Source organism: Saimiri boliviensis, chromosome 3, assembly GCF_048565385.1.
Source record: "Saimiri boliviensis isolate mSaiBol1 chromosome 3, mSaiBol1.pri, whole genome shotgun sequence".
Lineage (NCBI taxonomy): Eukaryota > Metazoa > Chordata > Mammalia > Primates > Cebidae > Saimiri > Saimiri boliviensis.
The window spans coordinates 114,702,659-114,730,231 of record NC_133451.1 but is presented as its reverse complement, the minus strand read 5'-3'; the positions used below and the strand labels follow the sequence as shown (position 1 = coordinate 114,730,231).

Sequence of the window (27,573 nt, the reverse complement as noted above, 5' to 3'; positions counted from 1 at the left end):
GTCCAAGTGTATTTCATCACACCACATTCAAATTCCACAATATAAGATTTGGATGAAAAAGCAAAAGTTGCATTTGGTGCCAGTTTTTAAGGTTCTTTGATTACCTATATCATTTCTACATTCTTTGTAATAGTAATTAAATGTAAGCCTCAACAGACAGGCTTCAGTCCTATCTGCTATGAGTTTGAAGTCATGAGAAGTATGTAGCATTTATGTAACAGGAAATATCTAAAAGCATTCTGCTGAGATTTCCTTCCTCCACACCCCCTTCCACACCCATTCCTTAAACTGCCTTCAAAAGGCCTGCTGTGTTCTTTAAAAATTAAACATTAGTTACTAAAAGAAACAGTGTACCTATTCCTCAGTTCATCTCCACTACAGTTGTATTTAGCCTGGCTTAAATAGCTTCTCAAGCCTAGCATCTGACTCTTAATGCTCAAATATTTTAATGTCATACAGGACAAAGATGCTTTTCTATTGTTATCAGGTTGGAATTCAGGAGGAAAGAAGGCTTCCCAACTAAGCTTTCTATTCTACACACACCAAACCCTAGTCAAGAGGCCCTTCAAAAGTCCTGACATGAATGTGTCCCTGACACTGCAAGTCACAAGAGGCCCTTGTACCTCTTGTACCCTCTCTAACTCCTTACTCCCTGTCCTACCCTCAAATCAACTTTGCCCAACCATGGTTTAAATTCCCAGGCATTTACCCAGTAAATTCAAGATTCTGACACAAATGGAATGTGAAATGCATAGACTGAGCAATGTTTGTGTTATGCTAGAGGTAATTACTGTTAATGCAGCTTTTAAATGAGCCTAACATTTACTGTTATTAGTACCTCTGCAGCAGTACTTATTACTATTAGTTATTATTAGCTATCAGTACCTCTGGTTTACTAAATGCCTAAAAATGTGCCTTTTCTATGGCATAGCATTGGTCATAAAAAATCTTTATGGTAACCAGAATGTGGATGTCACTTAACTGGAGGCTGCCACATGGAATTGGCACCCAGCCAACAATAATTTGCCCAGCCCCTTGAAAATATGTGCCCATGTCCCCAGAAGTCAAGCACTGCCCAAGAATACCCACAAGGCTGGGCTCCGCCAAGAAGCGTCCTCCTAACAGGTGAGTCAAGTATGCCTAAACTCAATCCATTTCAGGACCCATACTTAACAAGAAAGGAAGTATATACTTACTTCTTTGCTGCTGGTTCCAAAGCCACTCATATCACAAGGTTTTTCTCCAACAGTGTAAATTGTCTAAAGAGCTTCCCAAACTATTTTTATTTTTTGAAAAAGGTAAGAATTCTGTAATTCTAACTTTATGTGTCTTTTGAAGATGAACTCCTAATCTCTTTTTTGTGTGCCACTACTTTAAAATACACACACACACACACACACACACACACACACACACACACCCCAATCACATGATTCAGGGGACACTGACCTATGTTAAGTCATAACATTTTCCCAGTAAAATTTCAGGGAGCTTAAGATCATACACTCTTAATAAATGAAATTAGAGCAGAAGGTGAATCTCTTATATGGACCTTCTTAATTGCTGTTCACAGAAATTATTTTGTCCAAAGTACAAAAGAGAATTTTAATTTCAGTTCCATTTTCTCATTATCCTCAAAAACTCTAATAGTACCATTCCGTTAAATTGAGTCAATCCCAACTGAATAGAGTAATTCAGGAACTTGACTCAATTGGCCATAGGAATACTAATTTCATTTTATCTAAAATTAATATAACCTGGAACATTAAAGCTAGCCACTCCCATTAATCTTGCCACCTTATTTGATGATTCAATTCTATCTATAATTATGTTATACAATTATAAAGCACCCAATAGCTAGATCACAAATCACTTTTGTATTATGACCTAGAAATACCCACCATCTCCTCACAAAATTGAAACTTCTAAATTAATTTTGATAATTTTTAGCACCATCCACATACAGTAACACAATCAAGACAAAGTGTACTTCCAAAGTAATTTAGCAATGACCTATAATATGAGTCAAGTCAAACAACCAAAATGAAAAATAAAGGAATTAGAGCCAGATCCTAATTTACACTGAGGTTATGCCCCAAACGCTTATTTGTAGTCAGCCATTTCACACTCAGGTTATTCATTTTGTCAGGCCCCCAAACCAGTTCACAGACGTCTCAACCTCACAGCTTACCTAAATAAAGTTCTCTGCATCCTCCCTATCATGTGACCAGTGTTTTTACTGGACGGATTTGTTGTTCTGTTCTTACTATCCCTTGCAGTTACGGGCTCTGGGCTTCTCTTCTGGTGGTGAAAGAACAGGTTTCTCGGCTTCCAGCTGCACTCCACTGATGGATGGCTATTCCGGCAGCCCAGGGCAGGGGTGAGCTGGCAGTGTTGGGTGTACAACAGAAAGAATGAGGAGCTACTAGCAGTCAACATCACCCTTGGCACACTTTAAGTACTACACATCTCCCAAGACACTTATTTTCTAATCTCTCTGTGGCCACATGAATGAGTCTACCTCTTTCCTTTTTACTGTTGACACTTTTCTGTATTTCCAGTTTTTTCCCTTTCTGGGTTCACAGAATAAAGTCTTACAGCTTTGCTCTACCCTCTTTTTGTCCCTAATGGAAATCACTGTTTTATCTCAAAACTTTTTACTGCTAGGCACTCATGTAAAAGGGCTCCTTCCTTTGAAGTCATCTCATCTCTCCAAGGCACTAGAGAGAAGAACAAAAATTGAACACCAGGAAATGAAGACAGTTCTTGGAACACAAAAGAAAGATGAATACATGTGAAAAGGCAAAGTCTTGATAAGGCCTTGGAATCATCGATGAGACCCTAAGTACATGTTCTAGAAACCAAATAACCACTAACCTAAATTAACTAGACAAGGGGGAAATGATAATGACGATGCTGGAAAGGAAGAAGGGGCCTGTGTGGGGAAGAAGGAATGGGGTGAGAGGAGTGGTTGAATGATACCATAATGGTAGTTTCTTGTGAATCAGACAACCTAAAATTCCCACACATACAAAAAAAAAAAAAAAAAAAAAAAAAAAAAAACAGCTGTCAAGACTGAAAACCAGAACAAAGTGAGGGAAGATGAAGAAATGTCAATCAAGGAGCCACTGGAGTACAAGGTGCCACAGAGTAAAGGGTAGCCTGCATTGTTAATAGGGAATACTATTAAGAGTCTAGGAAGAGTTCAATAAAGGGAATAAAACATCGGTAATGTTTGCTGAAGGAAAGTCATGGCAACAAGAGGCAAAGAATGTTTATTTTGGGGAAAGGCAGTCCTTGCTTTGCATAGTAGTGCTGCTTCATAAAAATTACCTTGCAACCAGGCTCAGTGGCTCACGCCTGTAATGCCAGCACTTTGAGAGGCCAAGACAGGCGGATCACCTGAGGTCAGGAGTTCAAGACCAGCCTGAAGAAACTCCACCTCTATTTAAATACAAAACTAGGCCGGGAGTGGTGGCACATGTCTGTAATCCCAGTTCCTCCGGAGGCTGAGGCAGGAGAATTGCTTGAACCCAGGAGGTGGAGATTGCAGTGAGCCAAGAGCACACCACTGCACTCCAGCCTGGGCAACAAGAGTGAAACTCTGTCTCAAAAACAACAAAAAAAATTAACCTGCAAGCTGAAATCATGCAAAGCAATTTTAATAATTAAGAGAAAACAGTACAATTATTACATGACCTTTGAGGATTTTTATCAAAACATTTATAATTCTCTGTAAGTGTATAGGAAAATGAAAAAAAGTAGTAAAAATAATATTTAGTACACTGCAATTTAAAACATTAGAAACATTGAAAATTAGGGCTTACTTCTTTGTAAAAAACTAATCAGGGGTAGTCTGGACAGGGTTTTTCTTCTGTGTTGTATAACTTAATTCAGAGCAAGTATCTTTTCTATACCTTAGCAAGTTGCAATACTCCTTCTTACATTTAGATTTACTATCAACAATTTTATCCTTTGTACTTTCAATGTCATGTATTATCTCTTTTAAAGTGAAGACATTTGGTAGCATCACTTCCCCTGAGACATCTCCATCCTTCCTCATTTATGCTGAAAGATTTGCCCTCATTAAGTTCCTATGAGTACATATCTGAAGTCTCTCAAATGGTGGGACATTCCTTCGTGAAGTCAACTACAGTTATGTGTTGCTTAATGACAGACATACGTTCTGAGAAATGTGTGGTTAGGTGACTCTATTGTGTGAACCTCAAAGAGTGCACTTACACAAACCCAGAGGTGTAGCCTACTACACACCTAGGCTTTATGGTAAGGCTTATTGCACCTACGATGCAAACATGCACAGCATGACACTATACAGAACAACGCGGGCAACTGTAACACAATGGTTTTAAGCATTTGCGTATCTAAACATAGAAAACGTATATAAAAATATGGTATTTTAATATTATGAGACCACTGTTGTATATGCAGTCCATCCTGATCAAAATGTCCTTATGCAGTGTATGGCTGTATTTCCTCTATAACTCTATGCTCAATTCAAATTCTGCAAAGTTATTTGCACACTGTGGTAAAAGTTTCTGCCATACAGCACACATATTACTCACTGTTACTTCCTGCAAAGATGCTTAAATGTTTATAATGCATACTTTATGTCACATTTCTTCCAAAATTCAGCTACAGAAATGCATCATCTCTACTTGTAGCATCAATAACCTGTCTGAAACTCCACCTAAGATAATAGGCCTTAAATGTTAAAATAGCTCCTTGGTTCACTGGCTGGATTAAAGAAGTTTCTATTTGTAGTAAAAAAGCAAATTTTCACATTTTCTTTCAAGTACTCAAGAGAAATGGGGTGACTTGCAACATTATCCAACAGTAGTAGTTGTGCTCTAAAAGTTAAAATTATTTTGCCAACCTCTGGACAAGAACACAACTGAAACAAGTCTTGGATCAATGGTACTGTAACCCATGATCTTTTATTTGCATGCCAAATGACTGGTTGAGATGCCTGTTTCATGATTTTTTTTTTAAATGCTCTAGGATTCTCAGACTCAAAGATAGCATAAGTTTTATTTTAAAGTTACCTTTTGTGTTGTCTCCTAATAAAAGCGTTACTCTATCTATAACTCCTTAAACCTCCTTCTCCATCTTACATCTTCTGTGGTACAAGTTCCTGATGGAGTTGCCTCACAACTTATCTCACCATTATTAAATATGTGATGAGCATTATCATCACCTGTCTTAAATGGAATGTGGATGCAAATTTCCCAGCAAATCTTTCTCTGTGCTACAGCTTCACCTAATGGATTCATCAATTCATGCCAACTTCTGAATGACGAAGCTAATCTTTACTGGCAGAATTTCTTCCTCAATCTCAGTGTAATTACTATTTCTTTCAATGTGGCAACTAACTTCAATACTTTGACCTTAATGCTAACCAAACTGATTGGGATTTTTCTAATACAGTCTTCAATCCAAAGTAAAAGTAATACTCCATTTTAACCATAAGCAGCTTTCTGTTCCCGGTAAAATTTAAACTAAAATGTAGTGATGTGATTTTATTTTGTTTTTTATATTCATAGGACTGATGTAATATGGTTCATAGCACTGCTTCATGCAGGCCTACCTCTCATCCCATATTTGCTTTGCTATCAATATTTTCAAATCTTCTAATAACTTCCAATTTCACTTTGAGCATTTATCACTTTTCATTTATTTGCTACACTTTCATCTTTGTTGGCCAGTTTGTCTTTCAACTATTCACTCTCATAAAATGTTACATAGGCTTATCAATGGGTGACACAAAGACGCAATACAACTACATACTTTGCTGTCTGTGTATGAACTGAATAACAGATGCAGTGACGAATTACTCACTGAGTTGAAAAAGAAATGTGATCTGTCACTGATCATGATGCACATTGTGGACTGAAGAGTCAAAAGCAAAGTTTGTACTTTATACAGTTAATAAACTGTGGAAGGTGAAATTTCTCTCATGTTGCTGAAGGACTGGTGTCATTTAAGTAAACCATCGTAACTGACATGTGTGCACATCAGAATCAGGCAAAGTGAGAAATGCCTCATTTCATTTCAATACCTGCTCAAAACTTGGTTTATGCCAATTTGAGCCTAAGATTTTCAATTCTTATTGAAATAATGAAACATTCAGGGAAAGTAGATCCCTACATTGTGAGCAAATAGGACAAATTAATTATACAAATAAGGCATATGGAAGGAGGAAGGAGGAAAAGGAGGAGTTATATATTTTTGCTTTTCAGTACATTACTCCACAAAATTAATGTATTGTGATCAAAATGTTTTTAAAAAGGTAAGTTCATCCAGATGCAGTGGCTCATGCCCGTAATCCCAGCACACTGGGAAGGTGAGGCAGACAGATCACCTGAGCCCAGGAGTTCACGACCAGCCTGGGCAACATGACGAAAACCGGTCTCTACTGAAAATACAAAAAATTAGCCAGATATTGTGGTGCATGCCTGTAGTCCCAACTAGTCAGAGGATGAGGTGGGAGGATCACCTGAGCTCGGGAAATCAAGTTTGCAGTGAGTTGAGATCTCTCCACTGTACACCAGCCTGGATGACAGAGTGAGACCCTGTCTCAAATAAATAAAAAATTTTGAGAGAATAATCTGAGTAGTAGCAGTAATGGCAGCTGTGCAAACTCAAATCTCCCAACACCTTCTCTGAAAATATAAAAAGAAAATTTTAAAAAGCAAGAGTTGGGCACGGTGGCTCACGCCTGTAATCCCAGCACTTTGGGATGCTGAGGCAGGCAGACCATGAGGTCAGAAGTTTGAGACCAGCCTGGCCAACACAGTGAAACCCCATCTCTATTAAAAATACAAAAAATTAGTCAGGCATAGTACCAGGTGCCTGTAATCCCAGCTACTCAGGAAGCTGAGGCAAGAGAATAGCTTGAATCCAGGAGGCAGAGGTTGTAGTGAGCCAAGATCATGCCACAGCACTCCAACTGGGACAACAATGCGAGACTCCATCTCAAAAAAAAAAAAAAAAAAAAAAAAAAGGCAAGAACAGGTGGGACTACATAAATCCATGCCTAGTCAGAAGACTAGGGTTAATTTCAAATTACCTGTAAATTAAAAAGTGAACACCAAATCCTAGTGAACTACTATCAGTTCTCCTGTAAAATATGGTTTAAAAACGAAAAATTTGGTATTCAAATGTGACTGATATATTGGAGAACAATTTTAACATATTGAGAATTTTGCATTTCTTTATGGACATTTTCATCTGCTGAGATACTAGGTAAATACAGAAAATTGCACCCAGCAGAATCAAGCTGGGAGGAAAACACACACAGGCACATACACACTCCCACAAGCAAATTTCCCATCGTTTCCAAGGTAAATGCCCTATTTACTTGGTATTTATGTACTCCTAATGATTTAACATGGGTAAAATAGTACTACAGTTTTTACTAGGTTTCTGTATTTTTTTAATGTGTTATTGATGTTTTGAGTGTTGTGACTAGTTATGAGCTGACTTGTACCCCCCAAAATTCATTAAGTCCTAACCCCCAAAACCATAATCTGAGGTTTGACTAGGTTTGGAAATAAGGCCCTTAAAGACATAATTAAAGTCAAGTGAGATGATGTAGGTAGGCCTAATCCAGAATGACTGGCATTCTTGAAAGAAAGGACATCGGGACACAGACCCACAGAGAGGAAAGACCATGTGAAGACACAAGAAGATGGCATCTACAAGCCAAGGAGAGAGGTCTCAGAAGAAACCAACCATGCCAACACCGTGGTCTCAGACTTCCAGCCTCCAGAACTGTGAGAAGATAAATTTCTGTTGTCTAAGCACCCAGTCAGTGCTACTTTGTTACGGTAGCCCTACAAACTAATACATCCCCCAAACCTCATTTTTTCCCATAAGCACTGTGGTTTTTATTGTGCGATGTTGCATAGCACAACGATTTTCAAGAATGCATATGCTGCATTATAACATAACTGACTGTGTATCTCAAGTTTCTGCTATAAGCCCAAACAGGAAGAAGAGTATACAGAGAAAAATGGAAGGGAAGAAAAAAAGGAGTATTAGATGTGGTCCTGAGACTGATCTAAAATCACCACCTAGAAGACAAAGTCCATCTAAATGTGAAAATACTAAAGGGAGAAATTCAGAAGACAGTGAAAAAAAAAACTTGAAAATTGAGTGGCACAGAAGTCCCTTCCCCTTCCCATTTCTGTAAAGCATCCAGTAAAGCAACCACTAGATGACACTGTCAGAACCTGGCAGACATCCCTAAAAAGGAGACTAAAGCTAGTATCATAGGAATGGAACCAAGAAACATCATCATGTGCCTGCTGAAATGATATGCTGAGAAGGACACAAAATTACGTCCAGGGTGCTTCTACCAAAAATGCATAATCTGGATCTAATGTTTAAATATCAAACAAACACAAACTGAGGAACCAAATAAATGGTCCATGTTCTTCAAAAATGTCAAATTTATGAAAGACAAAGAAACACTGAGAAAATCATCCAGATTAAAGGGGAACAAAAAGACATTATTACAACCATATGAAACAGGTAAGCCTGAATTGGATGTGGACCAGGGGAAAGAAGGTCCTATAAAGGACAGTGGGGCAATCTTGGCCAATTTGAATAAATACATAGATCATTACAGTGTGATCATGTAAGTGAATGTCATTGTTTTGGGGTGAAGGGTATCATACCTGCAATTTACTGTAACACAGTTCAGAATGAAAATTAATGAGTATAAGAGAAGATATGTATATGTGTGTATAAAGTGCGAGAAGCAAAGACAGCGAGAGAGAGAATGACAATGTCAACATGGTAAAATATTAACATTTGAGGAATCTGGGTAAAAGGTAAATAAGAATTCTTTGTACTCTTTTCGCAACTATTCTGTAAGTATGAAATTATTTCCAAATAAGAAAATAGAGCAAAAGATAAATACTTTCTTGTCAAGTCCTTAATTTATTCACTGAGAACAGTGAGGCCACTGCAGAGTAGATGGGAGAATAAATAAAGATCAAAGGTGCCGGGCGCCGTGGCTCCCACCTGTAATCCCAACAATCTGGGAGGCAGAGACGAGCAGATCACCTGAGTACAGGAGTTCAAGAACAGCCTGGTCAACATGGTGAGACCCCGTCTCTACTAAAAACACAAAAATTAGCTGGGCGTGGTGATGCAGGCCTGTAATCCCAGCTACTTGGGAGGCTGAGGCAGGAGAATCACTTGAACCCAGGGGGCGGAGGCTGCAGTCGAGATCACACCACTGCACTCCAGCCTGGGCGACAAAGTGGGACTTCGATTCAAAAAAAAAAAAAAAGAGAGGGAGAGAGAACAAAAGGTCAGGCATGCTGGCTCACCTGAGGTCAGGAGTTTGAAACCAGCCTGGCCAACATGGAAAACCCCGTCCCTACTAAAAATACAAAAATTAGCTGGGCGTGGTGGTGGGTGCCTGTAATCCCACCTACTCAAGAGGCTAGAGAATAACTTGAACATGGGAGGTAGAGGTTGCACTGAGCCAAGATCATGCCACTGTACTCCAGCCGGGGTAGCAGAGCATGATTCTGTCTCAAAAAACAAAACAAAACAAAACAAAACAAAACATAGAATACAACAGAATTGGAAAATCACAAGTGACATCAACACATCATCTTAATCTCAATTCAGAAACTTTAAAAATATTATAAACTTGTAAAGTAATCAAGCTCCATAATAAGACTGAAAAATCCTAGGCCAGGTGCAGTGGCTCACGGCTGTAATCCCAGCACTTTGGGAGGCCAAGGTGGGCGGATCTCAAGGTCAAGACTTCAAGACCAGCCTGGCCAGCAAGATGAAACCCGATCTCTACTAAAAATACAAAAATTAGCCAGGCACAGTGGCTCACACCTGTAGTCCCAGCTACTCAGGAGGCTGAGGCAAGAGAACCACTTGAACCTGGGAGGCGAAGGTTGCCTGCACTCCAGCCTGGACGACAGAGCGAGACTCCATTCCGAAAAAAAAAAAAAAATTCTTTTTTGTTTTAATTAAAAAAAAAAAAATCCCAATTCAAACCACCAATATTGACAGACAGAACTGGAAAAAGGTACTACAGATCCTCCTTACAGGATGTCTTGGCTCAGTGACTCTGAGTAGCTTCTCTATTAGCATAAGGCACTCATATACAGAAAAGGACTAAGTGAAAAATCAGCATTACCGTGTATGATATTTTCTTGAAGTACATCTTATGACTTTAAAGTATATGTAGTCCAACTAACTGCTAACAGGGAGAATAACAATAGAGTGGCTCTCAACATAATCTCATTCCAGTATCAGCACTCTACACAGGTGCCATTATCACCCCTATACCATTATAGTATTGTCCAAATTCATCTCCTCCCTCCAGCCACTCTGCCTTTCAACCTCTCCAGCATTCCAACCACTCTTCCAGATTCTTCCTAAAAAACCTCCAGGTCCTGGGTTCATCATTCCTTTAGCAAAACCCTTCAAAAGATATTTATAACATAAAGAATCAGGTTCACATTTCTTACTCTCAATATCCAAGGCCTCCTATCATGTAGTCTTTGCTTCTTTTCCAAACTTCTTCTCTCATCTCCCTTCTGCCAACACTGGCCACCATATCTATCCTGACCCCTAGCACGTTGCCTGCCAATCCTCAAAGCCAAATGTGAGGCCAGCTGACTGCAGAAAGACTGTCCTCACCATCTCAACTCTCTCTCTGTCTATCTCTCTCTCTGCTTAGAAGATGAAGTCATTAGAACTTGCTGCAAATAAATAAACAGTTTGATAGCGCTACCAAGTTCTACCTTTTCTAATTTTAGAATGTCATTCATGTTTGAATGTCAATTACCTAACTTGTGCCCACAATGTCCATCCTTCCTCTCATTGTTTTTATTGCTCCTGCTATGCAGGTGCACTAGCACATGCCTATTCTATAATACAACGGGACAGAGCAGCTGCAAGAGCAAGGTGGTGTCAAAGGAATTAGTGCTTAAAGAAGCACGAAAGCAAAAACAGCACTGAAGGATTGATATCTGTGTCCTGAGAGAGGGGTCAGAGTCCAGGTTAGGCAGCAGAGCAGTTCTGAGCCCAACCCACAGGTGGGCATTGTGTTTGCAGCACATTGTGTTTACAACATATCTACTATCCTCCTAGGCTCCACAACTGCAGGTAGGGGAATGTGGGGGATAGCCGCAAGAAGGCTAAAGGTTAGCAAATAAGGCCACCATAGACAGAAAGGTGAGTGTCATCCTAATCCAGTTCAAATTATTAAAAATTGTAATTAGATAAATCCAAATTTGTGAAATGCTGCCACACTTTCGGACACAGAGGTAGATTATCTATGCAAGATGTAACTATTTGGTTATAGAAACGGAGATCCTGCTGGTGAACGCAGAAATCCGACACTGGGGAAATCACAAGGCTGGGCCTGACCCTTCCCTCCTCATTCAGGACAAGGGCTTCAGGGTTATTACAAGATACTCCCTGGGGACCTTCAGGAATGGCACATAACCCAAATACAGTTTTCACAATTCAAGGTGATCACAGTAACACATTTTGAGCAGGTATCATTGGATCCTCAAACAAGCCTTTGAGTAAGGTCTTTCTATGACGCCTACTGCACAGATAAGGAAACTGAGGCCCAGAGAGATTAAATAACTTGACCAAAATCACATAGCCATTGAAAGGCAGAGCCAGGATTCAAATGCAAGCAGTCTGTCTGTCTCTGAAGTACATAATGAACTCAACTACTACAAAAATACAAATGTATTTAAAAAGATCAAATAAGTTATGCATTCTAAAAATTAACCGGAAGTATAATATTTTAATTGTAGTTTTTTTAATGCAGCCTAATTTAAAAGGAACTAAACGATGAATTGGATTTGGGATTTTTTTTTCTTTTTTTGCTTTTTAAAGCTAGCAATTCATTGTTAAAAGTGCAAGTCCACTAATCATAACTATTTGGGCCAGGCACAGTGGCTCATGCCGATAATCCCATCACTTTGGGAGGCTGAGATGGGTGACTGCTTTTGCTCAGGAGTTCAAGACAAGCCTGAACCCCCAACTCTACAAAAAATACAACAACAGCTGAACGTGACGGTGCACACCTGTGGTCCCAGTTACTCAGGAGCCCGAGATGGGAAGATGAGCCTAGGAGAGCAAGTCTGCAGTGAGCCGTGATCACACCACTGTACTCCAACCTGGGTGACCAAGAAAAACCATGTCTTACCCCTCCCCAAAAAGACTATTTCTAGGGCAACCTAATAATTACTAAAAACTGAAATTTCAATTATTAGTCAAAATAAAACATTAGCGTGGTATATTTTTCTTTAATAACAATATTTTCTAAATGGCGCACATTTAAAATGTTTAGCTATTTTAGTTATACGTGTGAATTGAAGTGTCTTTTCAAACCAAAATGAAGTAAACACAAATCAAATAGTTAGAACATTTCAGCCAGATTACCAACTATATCTGGTATGTGACACAGTCTTCACCTTCCTTTACCTGAGAGGCAATGAAGCAAAGAGGACCAAGTCCAGGCTCTGAAGCCCTGATAGAATCTCCTGCTCTGTAATCTCAGATAAGGTATTTAACCTCTCTGAGCTTTGATTCACTCAGTTATTAAATGGGCATAAATAATATTAACAGCCTAAAAGTCCTAAAAATAAAAACATTTAAGACCATGTGCACTGGCTCACACCTGTAATCCCAGCACTTTGGACAGTCAAGGGAGGAGGATAGCTTGAGGCTGGGAGTTCAAGACAAGCTTAGGCAACAAAAAGAAACTCTGTCTCTACAGTATATACATATACACACACACACAGATACATTTTTAATTCACTGGGCATGGTGTGATATACCTATAATCCCAGCTACTACGAAGCTGAGGCAGGAGGATCACTTAAGCCCAGGGATGCAAGGCTACAGCGAGCCGTGTTCACACCACTGCATTCCAGTCTAGCTGACAGAGCAAGACCCCAACTTTTATTTATTTACTTATTTATTTTGAGATGGAAACTCGCTCTGTCACCTAGGCTGGAGTGCACTGGCATGATTTTGGCTCACTGCAACCTCTGCCTCCCAGGTTCAAGTGATTCTCCTGCCTTAGCCTCAGGAGTGAGCAGCTGGGATTACAGGCGTCTGCCACCATGCCTGGCTAATTTTTATATTTTTAGTAGAGATAGGGTTTCACCATGCTGTCTAGGCTGCTCTCAAACTCCTGATTTCAGGTGGCCTGCTGCCTCAGCCTTCCAAAGTGCTGGGATGACAGGCGTGAACCACTGCGCCCAGCCAAGACCCCAATCCTTGAAAACAAAAGTGTATATGCATGGGTGTGTGTGTTTTTAATTTTAATTTTTTTTTTTTAAGAGGCAAGGTCTTACACTGTTGTCCAGGCTGGAGTGCAGTGGCATGACCTCAGCTCACTGCACCCTCCAGGTCCTGGGTTCTAGTGATCCTCCCACCTCTACCTCCCAACACCTCTACTTCCCAAGTAGTTGGAAGTACAGGCACAAGCCACCGTGCCAAGCTAATTTTTTTTTTTTTTTTGTAGAGGCAGGAGTCTCACTATGTTACCCAGGCTGGTCATGAAACCCCTGGCCTCCCAAAGTGCTGGGGTTACAGGCATGAGCCACCATGCTGGGTTACATAGAACACCAGACCTAAAGGAATAACTTAATAAATATTAAATTCCTTTTTTTCTTATGACAAAAAAGGACAGATACATTGTCTCTGTGCATCTTATAAGTCCACACTATACTGATACTTTCCAGAGTCCAAGAGACAAGCAATGTTTCTGCATACCCATTTTCAGTTATGAAACTCTGAGGCTAAAAATTGAATTAATAAATCCCAATTCTAGAGTCCAATGTATTTGGAGGCTTATATGAAGTGTTTACTTTAAAATAGTTTTTGAAATTGTTTTGTTTTAAAAATCTTTTTAAATAAAACAAACCTAATACTATATAATGACATCAATGTACAATGTAAAACTCTGATTTTGAGATTAAAATGGATGAACTTGGCCTCTGTGGTGACCTTGAACTCTGTGTAAGATGGAAATCTAACTCTGACTTTGATTTTGAGATTATAATTAGTGAACTTGGCCTCTGTGGTGACCGTGAACACTCTGTAAGATGGAAATCTCTTCACCTAAACTACTGACAGCAAGCGATCGAACCAAATGATATTTCGTAGTTTCATACAGCAAAATGAGGTTTTAAGTCTGTCAACAAACAGGAATAGATCCAAAAACATGGGCCACTTAAATGGGAAGGCAGAATCCATTCTTCTAAAGTACTCAATGGCAGCGACAGGCTTGCAGGCCAGGACCCCTCACTCTCTGTCGAACCCAAGAACCAAGACACTGTCAATGGACCTATGCTTATCAAACGGCCCTTTCTAGGTATACTCAGTTTCTCATCCTCAAAGAAATCCCAGGAGAATCCCATAGCTAGTAAATCCTAGCACCCCGAAGCCTCCCAGGTACCCTGTACTACTGGGTAACAAAGAAGCAGATGAAGTGAAACCGCAGTTTATAGAAATGTTCGAGCTAACAAATGAAAAAGAAATGACTGAATGAGATCATTGTTTTGCAACCCCACATTAATTCATGGATCTAGACCAGGCGTCCCCAAACTACGACCCGCGGGCCACATGCGGCCCCCTGAGGCCATTTATCTGGCCCCCGCCGCACTTCAGGAAGGGGCACCTCTTTCATTGGTGGTCAGTGAGAGGAGCACAGTATGTGGCGGCCCTCTAAAGGTCTGAGGGACAGTGAACTGGCCCGTGTAAAAAGTCTGGGGACACCTGATCTAGACAGTAGATATCAATGGCTGCTAACATCTCAGACACTGTGTGCTTTCAAAATGTTCATGTATATATATTCTGAATGTAAGCAAATCTCTAGATCCACCATCAATTTACAAGAAATATGGACCTGCACAATGGGGATACTATCAGCAAAAAAAAAAAAAAAGAGAATATATGGATTGAAAAAATTCTTAAAGATTTTTCCTTTTGTTTTCTTTTTCTTTTCCTTTCGAGACAGAGTTTCACTCTTGTTGCCCTCCAGGCTGGAGTGCAATGGCGTGATCTTGGCTCACTGCAACATCTGGCTCCAGGGTTCAACCGATTCTCCTGCCTCAGCCTCTAGAGTAGCTGGGATTACAGGCATTCGCACCATGCCTGGCTAATTTTGTATTTTTAGTAGAGACAAGGTTTCTCTTGATCAGGCTGGTCTCAAACTCCTGACCTCCCGTGATCTGCCTGCCTCGGCCTCCCGAAGTGCTGGGATTACGGGCGTCAGCCACGAAGCCCAGCCAATTTATTTTTCAAAAGAAATAACCTACAGTGTTTGCAGTTTTGTCACCCAAGCATGTACCCCTAAAGAAAAGCAAGAAAATGATTACCATAAAGATCAGGATAATTACTTTTATGAGAAGGGTACTGTAAAAGACTTCTGGGGTGGCTGGCAAACATTTAGTGTTCTGATTGGTGTTAGGAGGGTATTCTCTTTGTGACAATTCATTAAAGCTATACTACTTTGTATTCTGTGGATTTCTGTATGTTTCCTTTTTTACTATAAAAAATACTTAAATAAGACAAGTGAGATTGTAAAGGTAATTCCAGATTATCCATTAAGCTAACTACGTATGTACTAGGCATTCTGAGCCTCAGTAAATAAGCCCTTCCCTACTAACACTACTCTAATTTACAAAAATAGTTTTGGGTTTGGTCCTTAAAAAAAAAAAGATATTTTAACAAAATATCATAAATTTGGGGAAAGATTTTAAAAGAGGTCATATGAGGAAAAAAAAAAAAAAAAACAGAACTCTGCGGAGTCCCTTACATTCCTTTACTATTCAGTACTTTTTATTTTGAGTTTTACTGAAGGGATGCACAATAATCTTAACAATGCCTGGAGCTTTTATTATTTGTAGAGAGAAGAGTCTCCCTCTCTGGCCCAGGCTGATTTCAAAATTCCGGGCTAAAGCGATCCTCCACCTCTGGATTACAGGCATGAGTGACCATGCCCAGCTGGTCCATTCTTAATTGCTCATCTATACTAAATGCTTTTTCTAACTCATTTGGGACACCCTGGCACAGGAAAGAAGCAGCTTCTTCCAGAAATTCCTAGTTGAATAAGAAAGTCCTTGCTGCAAGGAGCTCAAATTTGGGAATAGAAGTTGTACACGAACATAGATCATTACCTTATGAGCTGAGAGCTACAGCAAAGATATATAGAAATAAGCAAAGATCTTTGATGATTTTCTGAAATCCTGAGCCTATTTATGTCATTTATATAGTGCCATCTTTAGAGAGGAGGAAAGCCATTTCTGATTTAAGCAGAGAAATGGGGAAGGCAGCGGTGAACACACTCGTTGAGTTCAGTAAACATTAAGCTAGCTTAACAAGAAAATCAGAAATGCATCTCAATGTTCTTTACACAATATTAAAACAGGGAGGAGGACACACAAGCAGTAGGATAACCTTAAATACATTAACTTAGTTAAAACCTAAGATTCACATCTAATTTAAATAAGGTTAAACAGGCTTCCTAGACAAAGTTTATTAAAATTCAATATTCATCAGCAATAATACAAATAAGGGATACTATCATCACCAGTTGAAATCTTGGATACCTTTTACGGCAGTATTTTTCAATAGTACTTTATAAAAAAAAAAAAAAGTTTTGCCAAGTCAGGTATTTTTATGTAAAGGGGAAAACCTGTGTTCCTGAAGTACTGTAAGAGAGCTACAGTCTCACACACTACATATATCTTTTGTACTCAGGAGGTAAACCAGAGTTAAAGGGTGGTTTCAGTAAGATCATTTAACAGCAGAGCTGTAATTTCGCATAGTTCTAAAATTTCTTATTACCTGCTTTTTTTAACTACTCAAAACGAAAGGATTATTCAGTAAAATCACTCTAAGTATTTATTTTATAAAGGCTGCTCTCATTCATTTTGAACAATGAAACAGAATGAGGTATGTTAGCATGTGCAAATATATACTTACCAGAGAGAAACATGTTTTACCTTATTGTTCTTACATCTCCCTTGATATGCTTTTATGTTTTGTCTTTATGAATTTCAAAACACCGAACTTAAGTAATGCAGACAATCCTGTGTTTTAGTATCACTGAAAATCTCTCATAAAAAAATTAAAACTGAAATCCTAAATGAAAAAGGCCAGAAAGTTATGCAACATTTCAGCTTGATCCTAAGCTTTCAACATTTCATTATTTTTCAATATTCTCTTTCATGACATTTTTAAGCAAAAAGTTGAAGGGGTTTTACAGTTATTTGGTATAACTGTCATGTTTTAGATCCTGGTGAATTCAGAAATCTACAACAACAACAGAGTGAGCTGAGTGCTTCTCATTCACGACTGAAGGGATGGCTCCCTCCACTGCCTAAATATTCACCCTGTTGTGTAGCAACTTGTAAAATAATCTAAGAGTTACAATAAGGATTTGGCATTAACTCAAAAAACCAGTCATAGCACAGACTGACTGTGTAGCTTTGGGCAAATTGCTTAGCTTCTCTGAGCCTCCACAGCCTCACAGAAAACAGAGATAATATGACTTTTATGTTAGTGAGAAGTAAATGATACTATACATATATATAAGCATCTCAAAAGAACAAGAACTCAAAAGTTCCTATTTCCTTCTCATTTCAGAAATGTTGAGATTGGAGGAGTAAGAAAAGTTCGCCTGTGATACAGTGTAAACACAGAATTGTGGCCCCAGGACCAGGAGCATTGACATCACCTGTGAGCTTGCTGGAACTGCAAATTCATGGCTTGGGCCTCAGGTCAACCGAATAAATCCGAATTTCTAGGGATGAGTAGAGTAAACTATTTTAATAAGCTTTCCCAGTGTTTCTTAAAAACTTTAAAGTTGGAGAGGCACTGATCTAGAAAAACAAAATAGATATATGCAGTACCCTCCCATAATTAAGGATCCCATTTTCTGATCCTTGCTTACCTAGACAGGTAAGTCTCCTTCCCTGTTGGTCACTCCGAATCCTTCAATTGCCCAGCTGTCCACATTCAACTTTTGGCTTCACTGGCTTATTTCTCACACCACAGCTGATTTCTACCCTTCCTGGCAGGGTCTCTTCCTGCTGACAACGTGGTCATTGTCATATCCCCCAGTCCCAGCCCCACCCTATCATACAGACAACATCTAAAACGGCCTAGTGTCCACCCAGGCTGTACACTGCCCACATGAGCAGGCCAGTCTGTGCACACTCAATTCCCTTGATCCTTCCCCATTCTGTCCCAGAAAAGCAAGTTCCACCATCATTCTGTAAACCTATGGTACCTAGGGCAAGAAAGAACTCCCCAAAACTCTTAATTCCATATATCTCATTGTCAAGGCTTTTCCAACAAGTCAATTAAGAAAGGTTTTTAAAAACTAGCTGTTCTGTTTACCATAACTGAGTCCACCCCTTAACACCCTCAGCCAGAGAGAGAACAACTGATCTTCAGGTCCTGGCGATCCATATTCCTCCTTCCTCTTATCCTCTGGAATAATGCCCTCTCAACGTCCAGTTCTACTAACACCTAAAGCCAACCACGAAAATGAAATCATGGTCCAACTTGTTTGGCTCCAAGAGGCTGGCTTCTACTAACACATGCTCACCAGTTCCATCAGAATCCCACTTGGCATGAGCCCTCAGACCTGGAGGAAGAGAGGACTGGCACCACCATTCTGGCAATGAATTGTTTCAACTGCTTCCAAAAGATAAGTCACCTCAACTTCTTGAATGGTGGAGTCAGGGTAAGCAAAAGCTGTTACTAAGACCTTCCTACTATCAATATGAGATATCCAACTAAGGAGTTTATTCTACATCTGGCATAATAAATGCTTCAAATAAACACATTAATCAAGCAAACTTCAAAACTTAGGGAACTGCATGTATCTCTGAAAAGTGAAGTCAGAGTAATGCTCTCTAAGAAAGATAAGAGATGAAGGCAGGCATGCCCCATAAACTACACAGGAAAACTAGGGTTACAGAAAAACATTTAATGATACATAAAAACACCAATCTGAGATTATCTTTTTAGTTAAGTTCAGATCAAACAATTGTTCTGTTTCTCTGCTACTGGCTCCAGAAATATTCAATTAATTGGCAGTCTCATTACTGCTATGCAAGAGTACTTATATACTGCTTTTAAGTCTGTCAGTTTTGCAAGGGGAAAATAGTTCTTCCTTATGCATTTAACTTCCTGAAGAAGTTGCTCCGGCTGCTTAGCAGTCCTCTCTTTCTGAGGGAAGACTGCCCTGCCCTGCCCTCTCCCATGTGGCTACATTGGGACCACTATGCCCAATCCATTCCCTAGCAAGCTTGCTATATAAATTATGATTTCAGTTATATAAAACATGCATGCAGGTAAATTGAAATTACAAGATATTAAGCAATATCTTGAGTTTAACTTTTTTTTTTTTTTTTTTGAGGCGGAGTTTCACTCTTGTTACCCAGGCTGGAGTGCAATGGCGCGATCTCGGCTCACTGCAACCTCCGCCTCCTGGGTTCAGGCAATTCTCCTGCCTCAGCCTCCTGAGAAGCCGGGATTACAGGCACGCGCCATCATGCCCAGCTAATTTTTGTATTTTTTTTTAGTAGAGACGGGGTTTCACCATGTTGACCAGGATGGTCTCGATCTCTCGACCTCGTGATCCACCCGCCTCGGCCTCCCAAAGTGCTGGGATTACAGGCGTGAGCCACCGTGCCCGGCCCGAGTTTAACTTTTAAAACTCTTCAATACTGTTGTTCTAAGATCTTTTCAACAATAAAAGAAAAAATAATCCTTCTAAATACATTTTCAAATAGTTTGAAAATAAAAATTACCAGGAATTGTCTTTTTAAATGTCATTTATAGTCACTTACTACAAGGTAGTTGTTATTCTTTCTTTTTTTTTTTTTTTGAGATGGAGTTTTTGCTCTTGTTGCCCAGGCTGGAGTGCAATGGCGCGATCTCGGCTCACCGCAACCTCCACCTCCTGGGTTCAGGCAATTCTCCTGCCTCAGCCTCCTGAGTAGCTGGGATTACAGGCACGCGCCACCATGCCCAGCTGATTTTTGTATTTTTAGTAGAGACGGGGTTTCACCATGCTGACCAGGATGGTCTCGATCTCCTGACCTTGTGATCCACCCACCTCGGCCTCTCAAAGTGCTGGGATTACAGGCTTGAGCCACCGCGCCTGGCCAAGGTAGTTGTTATTCTAAATGTTTTACAAACGACACACATTTAACCTTTTAACCCTATGAGGGAAAGAGGCAAAGAAACTTGCCACAGGGCTACAAAGTCAGTCATCTACAGTGCCAAGATAAAACCAAAGCCTCAACCACAACCCCTGCCACTTCCCAACTGCAGCTGCTGAACAGGTAACACCTTCTCTCTAACTACAGGGTATCAAACTACTGGAAAGGAGCACTACAGGGTATCAAACTACTAGAAAGGAGCATCGTGAATTCTATCAGCACAGTGTCTCGCCTATGGCTATACTTCCTTAGGTTGTGATTTTTGACAGATTTCGATAGCTAAACAAAACCAAATCTAACAAGGACTAAGAAAAGCAAGAAAAGCACAGTGGATTCAAGAATGCCCTAGATGTTGCAATAACTTGTTCCCAACAGTTAAAAGTAATAATGTTTGTTTGCAATATTATCTTCTAATTACAATGTAATGTGTATTTACAATGAACAGCGTTCTGTGTACAATAAACATCATTAAACAAATCTTGCCTGTTATAATCAATTAGTATGAAAACTACTGAACCCAGAACCTCTTATTAGTAAGACATATCGCGAATGAGTAATGACATTTGGAATCATATATTTTCTCACTACAAAAATTTCAATTAGTCCTGGCAGCCATGCACTTAATTATTACCTTCAAATATTATTTTAATCTTCAAAAGAACGACTTAGCAATGCTCCACAATTATGAAATGCCAAGCAGTTTTCTTCACCAGAGTACATCTTAGTACTAATCGCTTAGTACTATAGTCTCTAAATTTGTAATTTTTTTCAACCTGTAATTGAAATTCCAAATAGAACACTGAAGTTTCAGAGTAAGCAATTACTATTTATTCATGTCAAATGGTCACATTTCACCAAACTATTATCTTACATTATCTCTGCAACCACTTCCTCTCAAAACGGATACAACAAACACCAAAGGAAAAGCTCCCCAATTCAGACTAATGAAAAACTAATAAAATCGACTCACCATTTAAAAGAAATTAACTTGGTTATTTTTCAAATACTAGGTAATTCAAATGGGAAACACAAATTATTCAGAAGTTTTGGAGAAGTGGAAGTGACATACCAACTGTTCCCATTTAATAGGCTTCTGAAATACATATACCTGAAGAAGATATTCTGAAGAGTTTATTATAATTTCCTTGTTTATTTCTCCATATCTATTCTCTTAATTTCATATTTACTAGTAGTTAGGAAAGAGTTCATGCCAGGAACATAGCTCAAAATACATACCACCTTCAATTTTAGTAAAAGCTTTACATGTATTTTACTTAATATTCCAGAAATAAAACTTAACATTCTTGCCTTAAAATGTTTGCATATTTTTTTTTCGTGGGAAGGAGATGAGATAGGGTCTAGTTCTGTTGCCCAGGCTAGCGTGTAGTGGCACAATCTTGGCTCACTGCAACCTCTGCTTCCTAGACTCAATGATCCTCCCACCTCAGCCTCCTGAGTAGCTGGGACCACAGGCTCACACCAGCATGTCCAGCTAAATCTTTGTATTTTTTGTAGACATGGGGCTTGCCATATTGCCCAAGCTGGATTTGAACTCATGAGCACAAGCAATCCACCCTCCCAAAATGCTGGGATTACAGGCATGAGTCACCATGACCAGCCAAAAAATGTTTTGTATATTATTAAAAACACATGAAACATTAAAAATGATCATCAGAGTTCACTACTTTATAGCACATTTCTAATTACCCAAATAAGGTTCATCGATACTTAACAGACAGAGTTGACAAATGAGACAAATGAGTTTCATCTCTAGGCAACTCTCATCAATTAGTCATGACTTCCTGGAGAAGGTTGTTGAGAAAGATTATGAGAAAGCAGATGCCACGACTGAAATGCAAGTCAAGAGTGCAGGGGTCACAGCTATACCACCACTGATGCAGTTTTTTTCTGGCAAAAATGTCAAAGAGTTCAGTTTTTCTTCTGACCCAAGACAATGCTTGAGTCACTTACACCCATTATTAATAAATATTCAGAAACTACTAAGTTGATTTTAATATTATTTCAGTAAAAGATAATTTAAAAAGAAAATTAGCCTGCAAAAATGAGTGTCACATTATGAATTCCAAAGCCAAATAAATGTGGTTTCGGGACAATGCTTGTTGCTACACTTTCTATCTGGTGTTTGTCCTCTGACAGTGACAGGATGAATTTAACTGTTCATTCTTGACAGAAGATTGGATTTTCTCATGCTTCACTTTCTACTGCTCATTCTGGGAAGAAAACAGCATTTTCTTGGGTTTTATTTTATAGATAATTTATGGAAGGAAGTTGACCATTTGTGTTTTGCTTTACAGGATACTGAACAGTAAAACCACCCAGCCCACACCCTAATGCCCTTGGGTAACATTAGCCTGCTGCTGAATGTAAGCCAGAACATACACCACATGGCTCTAGTCCAGGGTTTCTCATACTGGTGGCAAGCAAGGAGTATGCCTGGGGGCAAGGGTATTCAAATCCATAAGACAGACATGGCACAGCTCCCCAAACCACTACTTAAAACATTATTCCAATATTAAAATAGAAACAAATATATTCTCTAAAAGAATACAAAATTGGCATGAAGCTTTAGAAGAAAACAGAAAGACTACAAAGAAATGTTCTTTTTGGAAGGACCTACCACACACACACACTCTCCCTCTGTCGGGTTCAACCTTCTTTGCATTAAGAGTACTATACCTGGGTTAAAAACTCAGCAACACATTACTCCATTAGTGTGCATAAACTGAAAACTGACTCAGAAAATTTAACCATTATCTTGATCTTAAAAGGAGAGTGGTGGCAACGTAATCCCTGTAACAACCTAGCCTCAAACAAAAAAGCCTATTTGGGACAGAAAAATTTGTACTGCAGCTAAATCTGGACCTTATTCATATTAATAACAGCAATATTTATCATTTCCAGGTAATATAACCCTAAAACCAAGGTGTGTCACTCCTAAACTACTTGTCAATAATATCCCAGGTAGGGGACCTTTGTATTTGGTATTTCATCCCTCCGTACAGAAAATGTTCTTTTCTCAAATATTTCCCTGATGTATGCCCATGCTTTCCTATCACTTTTCTAAAAAAGCCCTCGACCCCAGTAAACTGCTGTCCTCAACAGTTACCATAGCTTTGTGTGTTTTCTTCACAGCACATACACATTGTGCTATGTATTTCTTTGCCTGTTACTTACTAAACACGTGTCCCTGCTGTGGTCTACATGCCATGAAGGCAGGGCTTTGTCTCTGCTAAGTTTTTTGCTGTAGTATTCAAGGCCACAAGCAGTGCCTAGCATACAGTAAGACAAATAGACATTTGTTAAACAAGACTATTAGATAATATCTATTTGGTTAGAAATGTAAAATAACATAAAGCTATCACATATAATTCACAAAGATATCAGAATTATATATCTACATAATGAGACACCTCTCAGTAGACAGAAAGATCTACTCCCAGCATGTTTGTACCTTATTTTAGCAATACACCGGCACCTACAAAAATGCCAAATACTTTGAAATAAGTCTCGTGGTGATACAAAAGCAAACCTAACCACTTGGTAATAATTTTATCTCTTTAGAAGATACTAGAGAAACCATCTAGGCTTAGCAGATGCTATATATTTGCCTCTTGGGGTGGCAGTAGGGTGCTGCAGGCTGAATTATGTTCCCACAAACGTATATGCTGAAGCCCTAACTCCCAATGTGACTATATTTGGAGACAGGGTGTTCAGGAGGTATTTAAGGATAAATGAGGTCATAAGAACAGGGCTTTGATCAGACAGAACTGGTATCCTTATAAAAAGAGACAAGGGAGAACTGACACCTCCCGCGCCCAAGCTCACATGCATGGAGAGAAAGGCCACGTGGGGACACAGCAAGAAGGCGGTCTCTGCAAGCCAGGAAAGCCTTCACCCAAAACCTAATCTCCTGACACCTTGACCTTGACTTCAAGCCAGAACTGTAAGAAAACCAGTTTCTGTTGTATAAGCCATTCAGTCAATGGTATTTTGTTATGGCAGCCTGAGCTGACTAATACATGGAAGATAGAAATCAGATGATCCTTAAGAGCCTTGAAATCCTTCAGAAGCTCATTCCTCTGCCTGTTCAGTACTCCCACGTAGTTTCCCATGAATCTGTCTCACCTTCAGCAGCGAGCTGTTCTGGCTAAGATTCTGCAAATTCAATAAAAGCCAATAACCTTTGGAAAGGTTTTGTTGCTACTATATGCCTTTCTAAGACTTAGTTAATATAGGAGATACACTTTATAGAGTTGTGAGGACAAAATTAATCTATGGTGAACGTTTAGAGCAGTGTACAGCACAGAATAAATACTATATAATACTGGCTATCCTTCTTGGGAGCACAATTATCCAATTTTACTCCCAAAATAATACTATGCAGTCAGTGGGCATGATTAGTACCCTCATTTCAGGGAACTGAGGCACAGAGAGGTTACAAAGTTATTAAGCAGAGGGGTAAAAATTTAAAACCAGGCAGTCTGACTCTAGAGTCTATGTTCTTAAATTCAGTGTCTGGCCTAGAGTAAAAATTCAGTCAAGGCTATTGCTTTTATTATACAAACAAGTAAAGAGTCAAGAAAGTAATGTATTTTTCCTTTTCCATGCCGTTCTTATTAGGTCTTATTAATTTGATCTGGCAGTAAAACTACAATTCTGCTTATTGAAAATAATGCTTCTTTATATACAGTTTTTTAAAAAAAAAAGTTGTTAAACCCAATATATTCTTTAAAGTACTAAAAAGCTCTAATAGTTTATGACTCCTATGTGAGTCAATATCTTCTCATTAACAACAAAAAGGCAAATCTGTGTTGTTTTTATCTATTGGCAGCACCACACCACTCTCCTCTTGAAGCAGTGGTCTCAAACCTTGTGTATGAAAGAAATCACTGCAGGCGGTTGCTGCTGAGCATCTTTTGAATGAGAGTGACAAGGACTGCAGGTCTCAGCTGTGCCGCCTCATTATGATGACCAGTGTGTCTAAAACAGTGTATAGCCTGCAGCCCACCTTTGCGCTGAGAGGTGGCCAGCCCACAAACTCGGCCCACTTCTAAGAGTCTCTTACCTGTTAGCTCCAAAGAAGTTGATGTTTCCAAACAGCTTCATTCAGGTGGTCCAGAGAATGATGTTACAAAAATCACCAAACTGAGATGAGAGAATGGGCAAATGAAAGCTACTGACACCACCACCAGAAGGAATGTCAGATAAGGCTACAAACCACTAAGTAAGCAAAAATCAGAGGAAGAGCTCAAGGACAAGAAGCAGCTCTTAGAAGCTGTCAACAAGCAGTTGTACCAGAAGTTGCCTGAAACTCAGGAAGAGCTGAAGGACCTGACTCAGAAGGTAGAGCTGCTAGAGAAGTTTCGGGACAATTGTTTGGCAATTTTGGGGAGCAAGGGCCTCGATCCAGCTTTAGGTAGTGAGACCCTGGCATCACAACAAGAATCCACTACTGATCATACGGACTCTATGTTGCTGTCAGAAACTTTGAAAGAGGAGCTGAAGCTTTTTAACGAAACAGCCAAAAAGCAGATGGAGGAGTTACAGGCCTAAAAGGTAAAGTTGGAGATGAAAGAAGAGTCCGATTCCTAGAAGAGCGAACCATATATAACAATTAAGTAAATGATTTAACAGCAGCCCTTAAGGAAATGGAACAGCTATTAGAAATGTAAGAAGCAGCAAGTGGCCAGATGGCTCCCTCTTGGGCATAAACTGTTAGAGGAAGCCACTTAGGACATCTTCTTGGCCATGATCTTCTGGGACTCACCATCTCCAGAATGAAAACAGTTTCTACACTAGAATTAAGTACAGTTTATGCTGAAATGACCATTCCTCATTTAAGCAAGTTTTCTCAATCTTCAGGTTGGTCAGCCCTCCTGAGCCTTACAGGTGGATAATTGAGGCCTATAAGAGTGGGGGCACCTAGGAGCTTGGATTGACCTTCTAGGCAACCACCTGATTCCAGCACACCATTAGAATCGGGAGACTACTAACCACCAACAACCAGAGGATCTAAAATGTCACATTCAGATTTTGGGGAAGAAAATCTTCATTACAGTAGAGCACAAGTGTTCCATGGGAGACATCGAGCCATGCTGTCCCCTTCTAACCTGGAACACATTCTGTCTAATCTTGGTTGGGGTCTGTGCCTCCTTATTAATTTATGAACTTGAAGTTGCTTGAAGTGTTTTGGGCTTAACAAATGGGGTGAAAGTATCGGTAGTAATAATACCTACATGAAACAATACACCTTGGAGCTTTCTAAATATAAATTACCTTTTTTTAAAGTGCTACTTAAAAAATAAATACTTCTATTAAAAAAAAAAAAAAAAGAATCACTGCAATAACTGCTTGAAAAGGAAGATTCCCAGGCCTCACATCTAGAAATCCTGACTTAATAGGTCTTGGGCAAGGCATAGGAATCTCTGATTTTAATCAGCAGCACATATGATTCGGATATAAGTTAGACCAAAGTTATAGTTTACAATGCACTCACTGTTTTAGAGTAATATTTGTTAAACATCCATCTTCCACTCCACTGTACATTCCTAACAGTTCTTAATCCCTACAGCACAGTACACATTCATTTATTCATTCATTCATTAACAAGTATTTATTGAGCACCTATATATACCAAGAATGCGGCAGTAAACAAAACAAATTCCCAGGCTGGATACAGTGGCTTACGCCTGTAATCCCAACACTTTATGGGGTCGAGGCAGGCGAATCACCTGAGGTCAGGAGTTCCAGATCAGCCTGGCCAACATGGTGAAACCCTGCCTCTAATAAAAATACAAAAATTAGTCAGGCATCGTGGTGTGCGCCTATAATCCCATCTACTCAGGAGGCTGAGGCAGAAGAATTGCTTGAACCCAGGAGATGAAGGTTGCAAGATCACACCAATGCACTCCAGCCTGGGTGACAGAATGAGACTCTGCCTCAATTAAAAAAATAAAAATAATTCCCTGCTCTCAAAACTAACATTATGTGGTTGTAGATGGGGGGGGTGGGAGGGCAGGGGTGAATGCATGCGTGTGTGTATATACAGCATAATAAACTGTATCAGTTAGGATAGTCCCAGTTATTCTAGGACCACAAACAAGTTTAAGATTCAAACAACGAAGTTTATTTCTCACTCACACTATCAAATCCATCACCTGTCAACAGTGGGCTCTGTTCTTTGTGGTTACTCATGGACCTTGGCAAATGGAAAGAGGGAAAAAGGAAGTACAGAATGACTGTAAAGTTTCTGGCCTGATCTATTGGTGGAATGCTGTTG

General features: G+C 39.5%; 1 protein-coding gene and 1 pseudogene across 2 annotated transcripts in view; one reads left to right on the top strand and one right to left on the bottom strand.

The window, feature by feature from the left end:
* Positions 1 to 27,573, bottom strand: part of WWC2 (WW and C2 domain containing 2) — a 218,696-nt gene that overhangs the window by 153,971 nt on the left and 37,152 nt on the right. The gene's annotated exons all lie outside the window — the stretch shown is intronic.
* LOC104652331 (small kinetochore-associated protein pseudogene) lies at positions 1,052 to 25,966 on the top strand (annotated as a pseudogene).